Source organism: Pinus tabuliformis, chromosome 4_1 (assembly GCF_031772625.1).
Source record: "Pinus tabuliformis cultivar Carrire ecotype Pingquan chromosome 4_1, CPIR1, whole genome shotgun sequence".
NCBI classification, from domain to species: domain Eukaryota; kingdom Viridiplantae; phylum Streptophyta; class Pinopsida; order Pinales; family Pinaceae; genus Pinus; species Pinus tabuliformis.
In genome coordinates this window covers 51,489,304-51,505,204 of record NC_142303.1, presented here as the reverse complement: position 1 = coordinate 51,505,204, position 15,901 = coordinate 51,489,304, and positions in this window count along the sequence as shown.

The following is a 15,901-nucleotide window of genomic DNA, read 5'->3' as shown; positions in this document are numbered from 1 at the left end:
TGGATTTGTCATTCACTTGACTTCGAATTTCTGGGAACTGTGCCAGGACAGCCTTGCACTCTACAAACCAACGTCTTTGCAAATGGAATCGGGAATAGAGAGCAAAGAATTAATTTCTGGTTTGATCCCACAGTTGCTTTTCATAACTATTCAATTCTTTGGAACCAGAATTTGAATTGAACCACAAACAAATTGTGTATTTGATTTTTTTCCCATAACAATGCTCTGTTTTATCCACTATTTTCATGTCTGCTATCAAAGCCAACGCATAGGGAGGCTGAAAGGCCGTTGAAACTAATTGAAGAGGCGGCACAGAACAGAAAAAAATCATGGCAGAAGCAGTCTACATGTAGTTAGAAAGAAGTTGTGGTTGCTCATAAAATATCTGCAAGAATTTCCCAAGATGATCATGAACCAATAGACATAACCAACGGCGAACCTGCAAATAAAAAAATTCAACCACAACAATCAATTTTTGTTAATAGAGCATCACAGAAAACGTAACTGTTTTGACACATTATTTTAAAATGCATATTCTGAGCAAACCGAGGAAAATTTTGGAAAACTGAGACATTGGTTTTTCTCAGAATAGGGTGAGTTAAATAACGTAGAAACGGTTTTCTCAATTTCGCAACCATTTGAGAGAAATATGAGATTCTTTGGGACGCTATTTCGCTGACTGCATGAGGAAAAATGATTTTTATTTAATACATGGTGAACTGTTTAAACACGGCACGTTGGAGAGGGAAGAATTCAAATTAAAAACAAACTCTGCTGGCTGGAATTTCCTTGTTGATTACAATAAATTCGATGATGGAAACTCCCTGGTGTTGTTCATTGTATTTTGAACTCTCGTAAATATCTCAAGCAGTCTCTTCTCTATTTCGGTTAGATACAATCCTGTGAAAGCTAGATGATCATTGTGGTATATGCTGGTATATCAAATGCACTCAAAATTGTTCATTGAACCCTTGAATGTACGCTTTGGTGTTGAATTGGCTTTGAATTATGTGGTGTACCTTTTCAAGCATTCAAACCATGTATATGCATTGAACTATTATATTAAAAAGCGTGAGTTTGGTTGAATAATTTAATTATATATGTGTTGCATTTGGCTCGAATCAAGGCTACTGTGCTTTTTTAAAAAATGCTATATGGAATATGACATATGTTGGAGTGAATTCATGCCCATGAGGCATTGCAATTATCACTGGATTTTGGCTCCAGTAAACCACAACATTGTTTCTTGCTCTTTGAATTCATTTTTGGTTATTTACTAACTTGGGTTGTTTGTTCAGGATTTTAGCTACAGAAACTGTGCACATTCTACAGCTGAACAACGATTCTGCAGCTAATCGACAATTCTGCAGCTGAACAATGATTCTACAGCTAATCGATAATTTTGCAGCTGAACAGAAATTCTATAGCTAATTGAAAATTCTGCAGCTGAATAGCGATTCTACAGCTAATCGACAATTCTGCAGCTGAACAACGATTCTACAACTAATTGACAATTTTGTAGCTGGAAAACAATTCTGTAGCTATGCATTTAACTCAATGATTTATTTTTCAAACAATGCATTCTAACTAGAAATTCATGATCAACATGCCATTTCATCTGTTTACATCATCTTTCACTGTAGCATCATGTTCCCATGCCACATTTTACATGACAATTTTCATTGTTTCATAAAAATTTCAAAACAGTCTAACTTTCTCACACAACATCGAAATTCGATGATTCAAGTGTCATTGGAAAGATCTCGACAAGATATACAAAATGAGGAAGCTATTATCATATTTTCAAACAGTAAAGAATGAATAAATTGCTGAAAAGAAACAACAGATAACTTGAGGCACTACTTTCGACACAGTTATAAACTCTTTTGGTTTTCTTTCATGAATTTGTTTAATAGTACCGATTCTTATTTTTTATGTAAATGTCATTAATAGAGAGATTGATCACCTCTCTATTTTGATAACCTTACAATCCATTGGAGAAGAAATACTAATTTTTGTAGGTTCTGTTAGCACCTAAATTTGCCTTAGGCTGAAGGAAGGCAAAATTCAGGGTAACCACAAATCATGCTCAGTCTGGTAGCTAGCCCTACCAGAACAGGAGAGGGCTCTCTCCGGGTCACACTCAGGAAAATAAACAATAGGGTCTGAGATGACTCAAAAATGAATACTGATTTTAGGCTAGGTAAATAAATATGATGGAGATGTTTGAAGAATAACTGAGTTTTCTGGGATGTGTGGGGCCAAGGAACAGCATGAGCAGAGAATTTAACTCAAAGACGCAGGTTATTTCGTGAGGCAAGACAGGTGGAAAGTCTAGCAATTAGAGTTGAAAAAATGTGAGGTGGAGAGATTGTTTGAGAGTGTGAAAATGGCATAAATACATGAATCCTTTTCAACAGAAGAAAACATAGAACGTGAAAACTATCCCAAGGCAGAGCAGTGCACTGAATTCTACCTTTTTTACTTAGAAAGATTTCACTGGAAACAAATGTGAATGAAAATATGAAACATAATGAATACATATGAAACATAAAGAAGATACATTTTTTAAACTCATGCCACAGGAATCTCATGAACCAGAGCTGTAATCTTTCATTAATTCTCTGTCAAAATGTACAGTGAGTGACTCAGTTTCTCTCCCACAGTTCCCAGAAATTCCAACCCTTTGCAAATAGTGTTGCATACAATAAATAGACTATGCCATTGGGAAATATAATGACCCACAATTGGGGAGTTTTTCAAATGATTACAAACTGGAAATGGAAAGCCAACCATTAGTTACAGGTGCAGTGTTACAGAAATGACAAATGGCTTGGGTGATTGCTCGCCTTCCTTTGCCACTTGGATAGGAGCCCACCTTTAGTGAAAATACTTATTAAACATTGCCTTATTTGCCGAGAAAAATATAGTGTAAATGAGCGGGCGCACCTGGAGAAAGTCGTGAATCGAAATTTCGCGAAGCGGGCGCGATTTTGGCCTTTGGGTGTCTGTGCGCCGCGCCAACAACTATATGCATCGTGCTAAATTGGAGCTGGATTTGAGGCCCTTTTCGAAGTCCAAATTGAGGCCAAGTGTGCTTGTTGGAAGGCCCTACCTGTCTACTCTCCAACCCAAGTTGAATTTCTGAATTTGGTGCCCATTTGCCCCTCCAAAACTGCAATCTCCCAAGACTGCTTCCTGTGTGTCAAAATAGGGGCAGAGAGGTCATTTTTTTAGTGTTTTTGACCTCCTGGGGACTCAAAACTTTCCCAAACTTCTTGTCCATGCACTAGGAGTCATGATTTTTCATGCTGAATCCAAAAATGAAAACCATTTATGATTTGGAGCTCCAAATCCTAAGTGCCACGCCAGTGGCGCGGCGCACAGGGAGAAAAAACCTGTGTTGTGACCAAAAATTTGCCATGTGACCAAAATTGCCCCAAATTTCTTGAAATTTGGGCTGGAGCTTCCTTATCAAGTGTTATACTGGGAAAAAGAGGCTTCAGCCAATATCTGAAGTCGATCGAGCTCCCTTTGCCTCTTTTGCTTCTTGATTGCCTTCCTCAATTTCCCCTTCAAATTCCTGATTCGGGCCTTGCACACTTTGTTTCGCGCCATGTAGTGGAAAGCAATGTGTCTCAGCAATGAATGGTCCTTGTCAGCCTTGTCCAGTAGCCTCTCCAAGTGCATGTTAACTCTCTCAATATTGGACTCTTGATCCTCATTAATCTCTTGCTTCAATGACGTGAGCTCAACTCTTCTCCTTTGTGCAGCTTGGCGATGCTCACGAATGTTTTGTAGCTCCATGATCGCTTGCTAATCCTCCAGCTGTTTGTTCCTCTGCTCCAGATATTTCATGTTCCATTTGGCTCTTTCCAAATCAAGGAACAAGGCTTGAATCTCTGCTTGCTGCTCCTTGATGATATCTTTAAGCTGTGCACTTGTCGGTTCTGTATCTGTATCATCATCATGAAGGAGAACGAATTCGGTCTCTCATTCACCTGATGGCTCACCTGAAGGCCCCTCATCCTGCATTGGCTCCTTTCCTTTTTCCTGTTCCTGTGATGTTGATGGAGGAAGCGAGGCCCCTTCCACCCTTGGTGGAGATAACACTCGCTTTGCCGCTGCAAACAAACGTCTGGTGCCTTTCTGATATGTGATGAAAACCGGCACACTAGCAGTCTCATGGCGCTCATACCGACGAGAAGGTTCACCCTCATGCTTAACATTTGATAATACCTGTGAAGTGCTGGAGAGGTCATGGGAGATGAAATCATCCCAAGTAATGCCTTGCAATCCCAGCTGATGAACCACCAAAATCTTAATAAGAGCAAAGTGATAAACACTGTTAAGTTGCTGCTGAGGGGTCTTGTGTTGCATGAAGGTGTTCATCCTCTCTATGTTCCTGCAAATGAAATATGGGATGTTCATCATCCGTACCCTGGTAAAGTGCATGAGCAACCTGATGTGATAGGCATATAGACGAGAGAACCTCCCCTCACAGCTGCAGTACTTCATGATCAACTTCATGAGTGGAGCATATTCATCTTTCAAATATCGGAATGGAAAGACTCTTGTGAGCTGCCTCAAGAAAGTGGCCTTAATGTAAGGCTCATAATGTTTCCGATCAACCTTTTGTTTCTTGTGCCATGGTTCTCCAACATTTGGTATGTCGGTTGCTAATGAGACAGTTTCAGGTGTTAGTGTGAAGGTGACACCAGCCAAGATAGAGGGATCTCCATGTAGGTGAAGCACAAAAATACGGGCCAACTCATGATGAACTAGAACATTAGCCACCCTTTGACAAAAATCAAAACATGATAGATGCTGGAAACATGACATAGCAAGAGGGCAGGCCTGCAATTCAGTGAGGGTGGTTGGCTCATCCCTAACATATTTGCCACTTTTGTGATGTCTCCGGGGAGCCTATTCTTCCGAGGATGAATCACTTTGTGTTTCCATCTCATACTCCGATGAATGCTCAGATGCCATGACTGTTGTATGTGTACTGTGCTTGGACTGCCCTTTGATGATGGTATGAAACTAGGTGTTGTTGTGATATCTGCCACCAAGTGGAACAATGCAAAAAGGGAGTGTTAGGAAGGGAAATAATATGATGGGAATATGGGTTATGGGGGGGAATTTTGTTTAGGGATATGTAGGAGGGTTTGGGGATTTTATAGGGTAGATTTTTCACCAATGAGTGGAGGGATAGGGAATATGGGTTTAGTAATATCTTAGGGTAGGGAAAATAGGGGAAAATGGGATGGGGGGAAGGAAACAATGGAAAGGAGTGAAAAACTGAGAGGTGAAAGAGGAGCCTTGGCATCAATACCACCAGTTTGCAACCCTAGCAACAATGGCTTTGATGTTTTCTAGTGGTAGGTTTTAGGCGTTTTTATTGCAACTCTAAACGGCCATGAACCATCACTACATTCCATAAAATTTGATGAGCAAGCCAAGATATAGATCCTACCTGTCAATTTGAAGGGTTTCAAAATGATTGGTTGCAAGTTTGGCACAAATTCGGGCCTCTATGGGTGTGTGCCGCGCAACAAACCCAGTGTGCCACGCTCGGTATATACGTCGCGCCCATGTTAACTTTACATTGTGGGGTCGTGCTCTGTGCGTCGCGCTCCCTATGTGTGCCGCGCCCCTCTGTTTGTGTGCCGCGCTCCTAAAAACGCCTCCGAACTCACTCCAAACGCATGCTTTCACTCTCACACTCACTTTGCAATGTTTCTCTCTTCCTTAGTGTTCACAATGACTTTTTTTCTTGTGGAAACTTGTATATAAAGGCTTTGAAGTCATGGGTTTGATTTTTGCTTCTCCAAAACCCATTTTTCTAGTGTTTTGTTTTGACACTTTTCACTGATTTAATGCAACACTGAATTTCACTTTTCCCTTTGAATTTTTAGCTAAAATGATGAAATTTTTTGGCACTTTTGCAGCGGTCGCATGACATGGCATTTGGCCAAGGAAACCATGACTTCACCTGAAGAAATCAACTGGAGACTTTTTGAAAATTATCACAAATGACACACTGTTTGATTTTTCTTCAAAACGGAGTTATGAAGAACTGTCGTAATCTGTCAACATGATGATGAAAATCTTTGAATCATAACTCTGTAAGTGCCTCCCTCTGGCCTGCATGGCTTTATTGGACATGTTTGAAGACCAATTTATCTGATCCCTAGACCTAATGACTGAAAATGACTCTCGTCCATTAAAATATCGAACATTGACTATCATGGACTTTAGTGAACCTTGACAAAAGACTTGAGCTAGCAGGTGCCAGACATGAGGGGAACTGACTAACAAGACCTTTTCTGTCAGATTATGGCATGCCCCTAGCGGAATGCAGATTTGTGAATGGAGCGGGACTCCTAAAAATGAAATGCAGAAAGAGTTTTGATCTCTGATGGAGGACCGACAAGACTGACTCTAACATTGGCTCCAATGGGGATGGTAGCTCCTTGGAGGTGCCAAGAACGATAGATCTTTGGGAGAGTAGACAGTGCCTTCATCCATTGGGCTATGGAGTCATCATTTTGACAAACGACATGCAACTCTTGACTCATTTATTGACTCGGACTGACTCAAATATGGACTTAAAATGACTCAAAAACTGACTAAACAAACTCAACCCAAAACTGAAATAAAATGGTATTTACAGTGAGAGTGGAAACAGTAGAAACAACTCAGAAGTGGTACCGTTTGAGTAGCTGACCATTGATCGGCCCTCCTAGACAATCTTCCCCATTCATTTCCTTCAGAAGAGAGGCATTTTGACCCCGATATGCTGCAATCTTGAAGGGACCTTTCCAGAGATTCTCGAATTTACCGTGCTTACCCTTTTCCTCATTTCTTGCATCCCACTTCAGCACACATCATCCAGCTAAAATTTTTCCGCCTTTGATTTTCTGTCATAAATTTTCTTAATCTTCTCCTACAACTTGGATGTGTTTTGGAAAACTTCTTCTCTGGTCTGCTGCAAATGGATCATCTTCACTGTCGGCTTCCTGAAGAAGTTTGAATACCGGGGCTGCAAGAGAGGTAGGAAACAAGGCATCGACTCCATACACAAGCTCAAAGGGGGACATACTAGTGGATTTCTTCTGACTGACCCGATCTCCCCAAAGTGCATTGACCAACTTCTTATGCCAGCTCTTCTTGTTGATTTCCAACAGCTCCTTAATGATATTGACCAAAGATTTGTTAGAGGACTCCGCCAATCTATTGCCTTGCGGATGATAGGCATTTGAGTGACCCAAAATGATGTGATATTTATGACAAAACTCTACCATCCTTTTTGATTTGAAAGTTGTTGCGTTATCAATGATTAATTTATTTGGGCAACCAAAGCGAGACAAGATGTTATTTTCAAGGAATGAAATAATTACTGCATCTGTAGCTTGTCTGGTGGGAATTTCTTCGATCCATTTCGTGAAGTAATATGTTGCCATGAGAATCCATCGATGCTGACCAGAAGAAGCGAGATGAATTTCACCAATGAAATCCAACCCCCATTGTTGAAAAGGGGCACTCACCTCAATGGGCTTAAGTGGCAAAGGTTGTAATTTCTGCCTTCCTTCAAAAATTTGGCATTTATGACAGCTCTTGACAACCTTATACACATCAGCAAACAAAGTTGGCCAATAGTATCCTACTCTTAAAAATTTATTTGCTGTTGTTTTCCAAAAAAGGTTACCACCACAATCCCCTTCGTGGAAATCCTCCATGACCTGCTTTGCTTCTTCTTCCACCAAAAAATTCAAAAGAACACCACCGGGATCTTTCCAATAAAGTGCAGAATTTAGAATGCAAAACTTAGCAGCCTTTAATTTGAGAGTTCTAGCTTTGTTTCTAGTCATGCTCGGTGGTGGTGAGAAATTTTGAAGCACATATATGATATTTGAATACCACGGAGAAAGAGCAAACATTTCAGATACCTGAATTGATGAACCTTCCTCATTCTCATCAGACATAGCAGCGATCAGATTTATGTCTAAGGCCTGCAAGTTTGATTCGGCCATTAACTTTGTCAATCCCTGTCCTTTAACCAGCTTTGTGGGCTTTATCTCCACACCATATTCCAACAAAGCTGCAATCCACTTGCCTCGTCTTCCTTCCGGATCGGTCTGCACTAAAACATCTTTGACAGCAGCGTTAGGAGCATAAGCCAAAATATGAGAATGCAGAATGTATACCCGAAAATCTTTCAATGTTTTCACAAGTGCAAGCGCTTGCTTCTCAAAGATATTGTACTTTAAGGCTGCATCTCTTATAGTTCTACTGAAGAAAGCAATTGGTCTTTCGTGATCATCTCTTTTCTGCATCAACACCGCTGCCATAGTATGCTCCGAAGCGAATGAAAAAAATATAAAATCCTGAGTGTATTCCGGGTTGATTAGAACTGGAGCTGAGGAAAGAGCCAATTTGACTAAATTGAAAGATTTTACAGCCTCTTCCATCCACTTCACTTGGTTGTCCTTCTTAAGCATTTTTGTGATCTCTCTTAGGTGCTCAACAAGATTAGGTACAAAGCGGCGTAAAAAATTCATTTTACCATTGAAAGACTGAATCTCCTTCTTATTTCGGGGCAGATCGATTTGCTGAATTGCTTGTACACGTGCAGGATCAATACGAATACCATATTTTGAGATGATGTGCCCAAGTAGTTTGCCCTCCTCCATGGCAAACAAGCTCTTTTTCGGATTCAGCGATAGACCATATTTTCTGCACTTTTGAAAGACAGTTTTCAGATGATACATGTGTTCTTCATCAGATTTGGAAAACACCGTCAGATCATCAAGGTATACAACCAAAAAGACATCCTTCTCATTTGTGAAAGCCAAGTCCATTGCCCACTGAAAGGTTGCACCTGCGTTCTTCAAACCGAAAGGAATTTTAGCGTTGTGAAAAGTTCCCCATGGAGTAGTGAATGTTGTCTTGTCTCGGTCATCTTCATGGACTGAAATTTGGTTATATCCAGAATGACCATCAAGCAGTGACATACAAGATGCTCCAACTACTCGCTGAAGTATATGATCCATTTTGGGCAGTGGATAGTTATCTTTCATTGAAACTTTATTGAGATTCCTAAAATCAATGCACAAGCGAATCTCACCTTTCTTCTTTCGCACGGGCACCAAATTGGAGATCCAATCCGAAAATCTGATGGGAATGATGATTCCTAATTTGTACAACCTGTTTATCTCCTTTTTAATTGATGGCAGCACTTTTGGATTTAGTCTTCTCAACTTTTGTCTAAAAGGTTTCTGATTAGGCTTAATGGGTATAGTGTGAAGAATGATATTAGTATCATATGTCTTCAAGTCAGAATAATCCCAAGCAAACACGTCAGCAAATGAGGAAAGAAAACTGATATATTTGGCTTTCATCTTTTGTGGCAATGCTTTAGACAATTTTACCATTTTAGGATTAGCAGTTGTTCCGATATTGACCTCTTTAACACCCTTCTCTGTTGGTTGCAATGTTGGTTTGCGGGCTACGTCATCTTGATCAAAGAGTTCTTCTAAAGGTATCAAGCCTTTAGGGATGATGTTATCCTTCAGCTACAATACGTCCATTTGATTTATCTGCACCTCATCTTTGCCATCATCAACTTACCTTTGTTTTGCAGAAAATCATCAATCTCCTCATCATCTTGGAAAACTTGCCAATACCTCTGATTGTCGGGGACAGTCGGACGATGCTTGATATGGATTTCGAATTTATTACTAGAGTTCATTGGAATCTTCAAACTACTGGCTGCCTTAGCAAGAGCATCAGCAATGTTGTTTTGAACACGAGGCACACATGTCAAGGTATATTCTGAAAATAATTTCAGGATGTCTAGGACTACATTCCGGTAATCCCACATCCAAGGATGCTTTGCTTGATATTCGCCTCTGACCTGCTTAATCACGAACTCGGAGTCGCCATATACTACAATCCTCTTAGCATTCAGCTTTCTTAGAATCTTTAGGCCAGCAATCAGAGCTTCATACTCATCTTCATTGTTTGAACAATCGAAAGCTAATTTGTAAGAGCATACCCGCACATTATTAGGCACCTTGTTAGGGGTGGAGAAAGGACTGCGTACCCAAATTCCAATTCCAGCGCCATCATTTCCCATTGCTCCATCGAAATCCATGGTCCAAAAACCTTCTTCCTCTTCTCCCAAGTGCTGAAATTCTGCTGGCTCTGTTTTTCCTGCTTGTTGTCCATTACCTTCAGCCGATTTCTCAATGGTGTTTTGTTGTTCTCGTCCTTCTTTCTTCAAAACTTCTCTGAAATTTTATACTATTTCTGGAATACTTTCTGCTTCAACTAACTGACTATCTACATCGTTAAAACTACCTGAATACAAAACAAAAGACTCTAGATCTGTATGTACATAATTAATTGGATGATTAATGGGTTTCTCCTTGCTTGTAATCATGTATTTCATTCTTTGTTCCCGATACAGTTTTCTCATCTGACCAAACACCGGAATTGTTGCATAGGAGAAATCAAGTTGTAGTGTCCCTTTCAATTTCACTGCCCAAGACCTGGAAAGAAGCATGCCAAACCTAGGAGGAATATCCGCTACTACAATATCCATCAAAACATTCTTCACTGGGATTTGATCTAGACTTACAACCAAGTCTTTGATGAGCCCGATACATCTTACTCTTCTAGAATCAAACAAATAGAGATCATGGTATTTCTGGGTGATATCCAAACCCAGCTTATCCATGATAGCCTTGGGCATGAGATTGTGAGAAGCTCCAGAATCGAACATGGCATTGTGTAACACAAAATCATGCAATCTTAAACTGATATAAAAAGGTGGCACATCATTGTTTGGAGACTCACCATTCAACGCTGGTCCAAAGATCATTTCGGGTTGATCATCTTCGACATTCACCATATCAGACATTGGATCACAGTTCAAAATTTTAGAAACTTGCCCTCTATAACTGTTGTTCTTCATTATTTCAGTCAAGGGAATGGATACCTTCAATTTAGAAATTTCATTTTCTAAACTAAAAGTGGAAGTCTTTTCTACCTCTTTGACCGGGGCTTCTTTCTTTTCCTTTTCTCTCGATACAATTTGTTGATTTGATTTTTCTGCTGATGGTGAATTGCTGCTGTCAGGTCCAAGTGCCTCTTTTCCTTTCTTTTGTGCAACTAACGAATCATTCTTTGATGCCGAAACTTCCTTCCTCTTCTGAATTAGGTTAACTGGCACATCCCTGTTTCTAAGTGAATATTTCCACTGCTGAGCGAACAGAGCATTCATATAGCCTCTTTGATACTCCTCTGATTCTTCTTCCAAAACTGTGTCACTTGTTAGAATGAAATCTGTGTCTTTGTGTGCAGCTGAAATTTCCGCATACTCCTCCTCTTCAGTAATGTAAGTAGGCAAATCATCCGTAGTAAAGAAGTGGTTCTCTTCCCCTATTACCTTCCCTTCCTCATCAGAGTCCGGTCCATTCACAAAGTTTTGCTGCAGAGGTGGCTGTACTGGCTGCTGTGCTGTTTGATCTTGGGTTCATTGATCTCTCAGCCTTATCCTATATTGTGGCTGCTGTTGGCCACGGAAGTTAGGATTTCTAACTTGTGGCTCAGGTTTGTCGAGTTTCACCCTTTCAAGCATCTACTCTACCTTCTTGAGTAATTGATCCATCGAGGAAGACTCTTCCTTGACTGTGACCTTCTTTTCTTCTTTCGCTCTAGCTCTTTTGGACAGAAGATTTGCTTCAACGCTGACAGCGATTTTCTGCATGTCTTCCATTGTGGCTGGCTCTCTCTCTCTCAGTTGATAAGCCATGTCAGCATCAAAACCATCCGGAAATTTCATCATGGCTGGTCCCACAGGAGGCCTTAGATGATCAGGAATTTCATTATAAACGGAATTGAATCTAATGCAGTAGTCCTGGACCGACTCACCAGTGTTTCGTTTGATCTGCTCATACTCAGAAGAATTTGAAGAGGATTCTTTTTCACTTCCCAGCGGTCTAAAAATTGTCTTTGCAGTTTGGCCAAGGTGGCGATACGTGCAACCGGAAAACCTCTGAACCATTTCCTAACTTCACCTGCAAATGTATGTACAAAGAGTCTCATTGCTACATTTTCTGCATCGATCTCATGAAGGTCATAGAAATCTACCATTCTGTCTACATGTTGCTGAGCAGTAATGCTGTGAGGGGCATCATCAAACAAAGGGATTTTGCTTTGATAATCTGCGGGCATATCATCTAGAACTTGAGGCAACACAAGAGGTGCAAAACGGGCAGCCATCATTCTTGGTGGATTTGGTTTTGGAGGTGTTGGATGAGTGTGTGCAGTTTGTAGGGAATTAACAATTTGAGTTTGAAGCTGTGTCGCAATATAATCATCAATTGATCGGTTAGCCCTTTCAGTTTCTAGGTCTACAAGAAATTGTGGATTGGGGACAGTATAGTCAACAGCCCTTTCGGATTTGGTCTCGAACAATGATATTTCAAACCGCTCATCAAACTCAAGCTCTTCAAGATACTCAAAAATGTCAGGACATGAATGAGATTTCAACACGGGAGTTATAGAGCTCTCTTGACGAAGGAGTCTTGGAATCAAGTTGGGGTTTTCGTAGATATGAGGAGAATCCGGATCTAGATTGGCTCTGGTATATTGTCTCGAAGCCAGCGTGCTATTTTCGAAAAAAATCAGAAGGACATGAACAACTTACTCAGCCTATCAAATCCTAAACTTATCATCCGGAAGCTTAGAATTATCAGAAGTATGGGGTGTTCATAGGTTAAGCCTGCCGTTTACACAACGGAGAAGACTAACAAACAAACAATTTATCCTCAGTATGGTCGCCACTATGTTAGCACCTAAATTTTCCTTAGGCTGAAGGAAGGAAAAATTCAGGGTAACCACAAACCACGCTCAGTCTGGTAGCTAGCCCTACCAGAATAGGAGAGGGCTCTCTCCGGGTCAAACTCGGGAAAATAAACAATAGGGTCTGAGATGACTCAAAAATGAATACTAATTTTAGGCTAGGTAAATAAATATGATGGAGATGTTTGAAGAATAACTGAGTTTTCTGGGATGTGTGGGGCCAAGGAACAACATGAGCAGAGAATTTAACTCAAAGATGCAGGTTATTTCGTGAGGCAAGACAGGCAGAAAGTCTAGCAATTAGAGTTGAAAAAATGTGAGGTGGAGAGATTGTTTGAGAGTGTGAAAAGGGCATAAATACATGAATCCTTTTCAACAAAAGAAAACATAGAACGTGAAAACTATCCCAGGGCAGAGCAGTGCACTGAATTCTACCTTTTTTACTTAGAAAGCTTTCACTGGAAACGAATGTGAATGAAAATATGAAACATAATGAAATACATATGAAACATAAAGAAGATACATTTGCTAAACTCACACCACAGGAATCTCATGAACCAGAGCTGCAATCTTTCGTTAATTCTCTGTCAAAATGTACAGTGAGTGACCGGGTTTCTCTCCCACAGTTCCCAGAAATTCCAACCCTTTGCAAATAGTGTTGCATACAATAAATAGACTATGCCATTGGGAAATAGAATGACCCATATTTGGGGAGTTTTTCAAATGATTACAAACTAGAAATGGAAAGCCAACCATTAGTTATAGGTGCAGTGTTACAGAAATGACAAATGGCTTGGGTGACTGCTCGCCTTCCTTTGCCACTTGGATAGGCGCCCACCTTTAGTGAAAATACTTTTTAAACATTGCCTTAGTTTCTGAGAAAAATATAGTGTAAATGAGCAGACCCACTTGGAGAAAGTCGTGAAGCGGGCGCGATTTTGGCCATTGGGTGTCTATGCGCCGCACCAAAAACGGTATGCGTCACGCTACTTTGGAGTTGGTTTTGAGGCCCTTACTGAAGTCCAAATTGAGCCCAAGTGTGCTTGTTGGAAAGCCCTACCTATCTACTCTCCAACCCAAGTGGAATTTCTGAATTTGGTGCCCATGTTCCCCTCCAAATATTCAATCTCCCAAGACTGCTTCCTGTGTGTCAAAATAGGGGCAGAGAGGTCATTTTTTGAGTGTTTTTGACCTCCTGGGGACTCAAAACTTGCCCAAACTTCTTGTCCATGCACCAGAAGTCATGATTTTCCATTCTAAATCCAAAAATTCAAACCATTTGTGATTTGGAGATCCAAATCCTAAGCGTCGCGCTAGTGGCGCGGCGCACAGGGAGAAAAAACCTGTGTTGTGACCAAAAATTTGCCATGTGACCAAAATTGCCCCAAATTTCTTGAAATTTGGGCTGGAGCTTCCTTATCAAGTGTTATGCTGGGAAAAAGAGGCTTCGGCCAATATCTAAAGTCGATCGAGCTCCCTTTGCCTCTTCTGCTTCTTGATTGCCTTCCTCAATTTCGCCTTCAAATTCCTGATTCGGGCCTTGCACACTTTGTTTCGCGCCATGTAGTGGAAAGCCATGTGTCTCAGCAATGCATGGTCCTTGTCAGCCTTCTCCAGCAGCCTCTCCAATTTCATGTTAACTCTCTCAAGATTGGCCTCCCGATCCTCATTAATCTCTTACTCCAATGACGTGAGCTCAACTCTTCTCCTTTGTGCATCTTGGCGATGCTCACGAATGTTTTGTAGCTCCATGATCGCTTACTGATCCTCCAGCTGTTTATTCCTCTGCTCCAGATATTTCATGTTCCATTTGGCTCTTTCCAAATCAAGGGACAAGGCTTGAATCTCTGCTTGCTGCTCCTTGATGATCTCTTTAAGCTGTGCACTTGTCGGTTTTGTATCTGTATCATCATCATAAAGGAGAATGAATTCGATCTCTCGTTCACCTGATGGATCACCTGAAGGCCCCTCATCCTGCATTGGCTCCTTGCCTTTGTCCTATTCCTGTGATGTTGATGGAGGAAGCGAGGCCCCTTCCACCCTGGGTGGAGATAACACTCGCTTTGCCGCTGCAAACAAATGTCTGGTGCCTTTCTGATATGTGATGAAAACCGGCACACTAGCAGTCTCATGGCACTCATACCGACGAGAAGGTTCACCCTCGTGCTTAACCTCTGATAATACCTGTGAAGTGTTGAAAAGGTCACGGGAGATGAAATCATCACAAGTAATGCCCTGCAATCCCAGCTGATGAACCACCAAAATCTTAATAAGAGCAAAGTGATAAACACTGTTAAGTTGCTGCTGAGGGGTGTTGTGTTGCATGAAGGTGTTCATCCTCTCTATGTTCCTGCAAATGAAATATGGGATGTTCATCATCCGTACCCTGGTAAAGTGCATGAGCAACCTGATGTGATAGGCATATAGACGAGAGAACCTCCCCTCACAGCTGAAGTACTTCATGATCAACTTCATGAGTGGAGCATATTCATCTTTCAAATATCGTAATGGAAAGACTCTTGTGAGCTGCCTCAAGAAAGTGGCCTTAATGTAAGGCTCATAATGCTGTCGATCAACCTTCTATTTCTTGTGCCATGGTTCTCAACCATTCGGTATGCCAGTTGCTAATGAGACAGTTTCAGGTGTCAGTGTGAAGGTGACACCGGCCAAGATAGAGTGATCTCCATGTAGGTGAAGCACAAAAATACGGGCCAACTCATGATGAACTAGAACATTAGCCACCCTTTGACAAAACTCAAAACATGATAGATGTTGGAAACATGACATAGCAAGAGGGCAGGCCTGCAATTCAGTGAGGGTGGTTGGCTCATCCCTAACATGTTTGCCACTTTTGTGATGTCTCCGGGGAGCTTGTTCTTCCGAGGATGAATCACTTTGTGTTTCCATCTCATACTCCGATGAATGCTCAGATGCCATGACTGTTGTATGTGTACTGTGCTTGGACTGCCCTTTGATGATGGTATGAAACTAGGTGTTGTTGTGAGATCTGCCACCAAGGGGAACAATG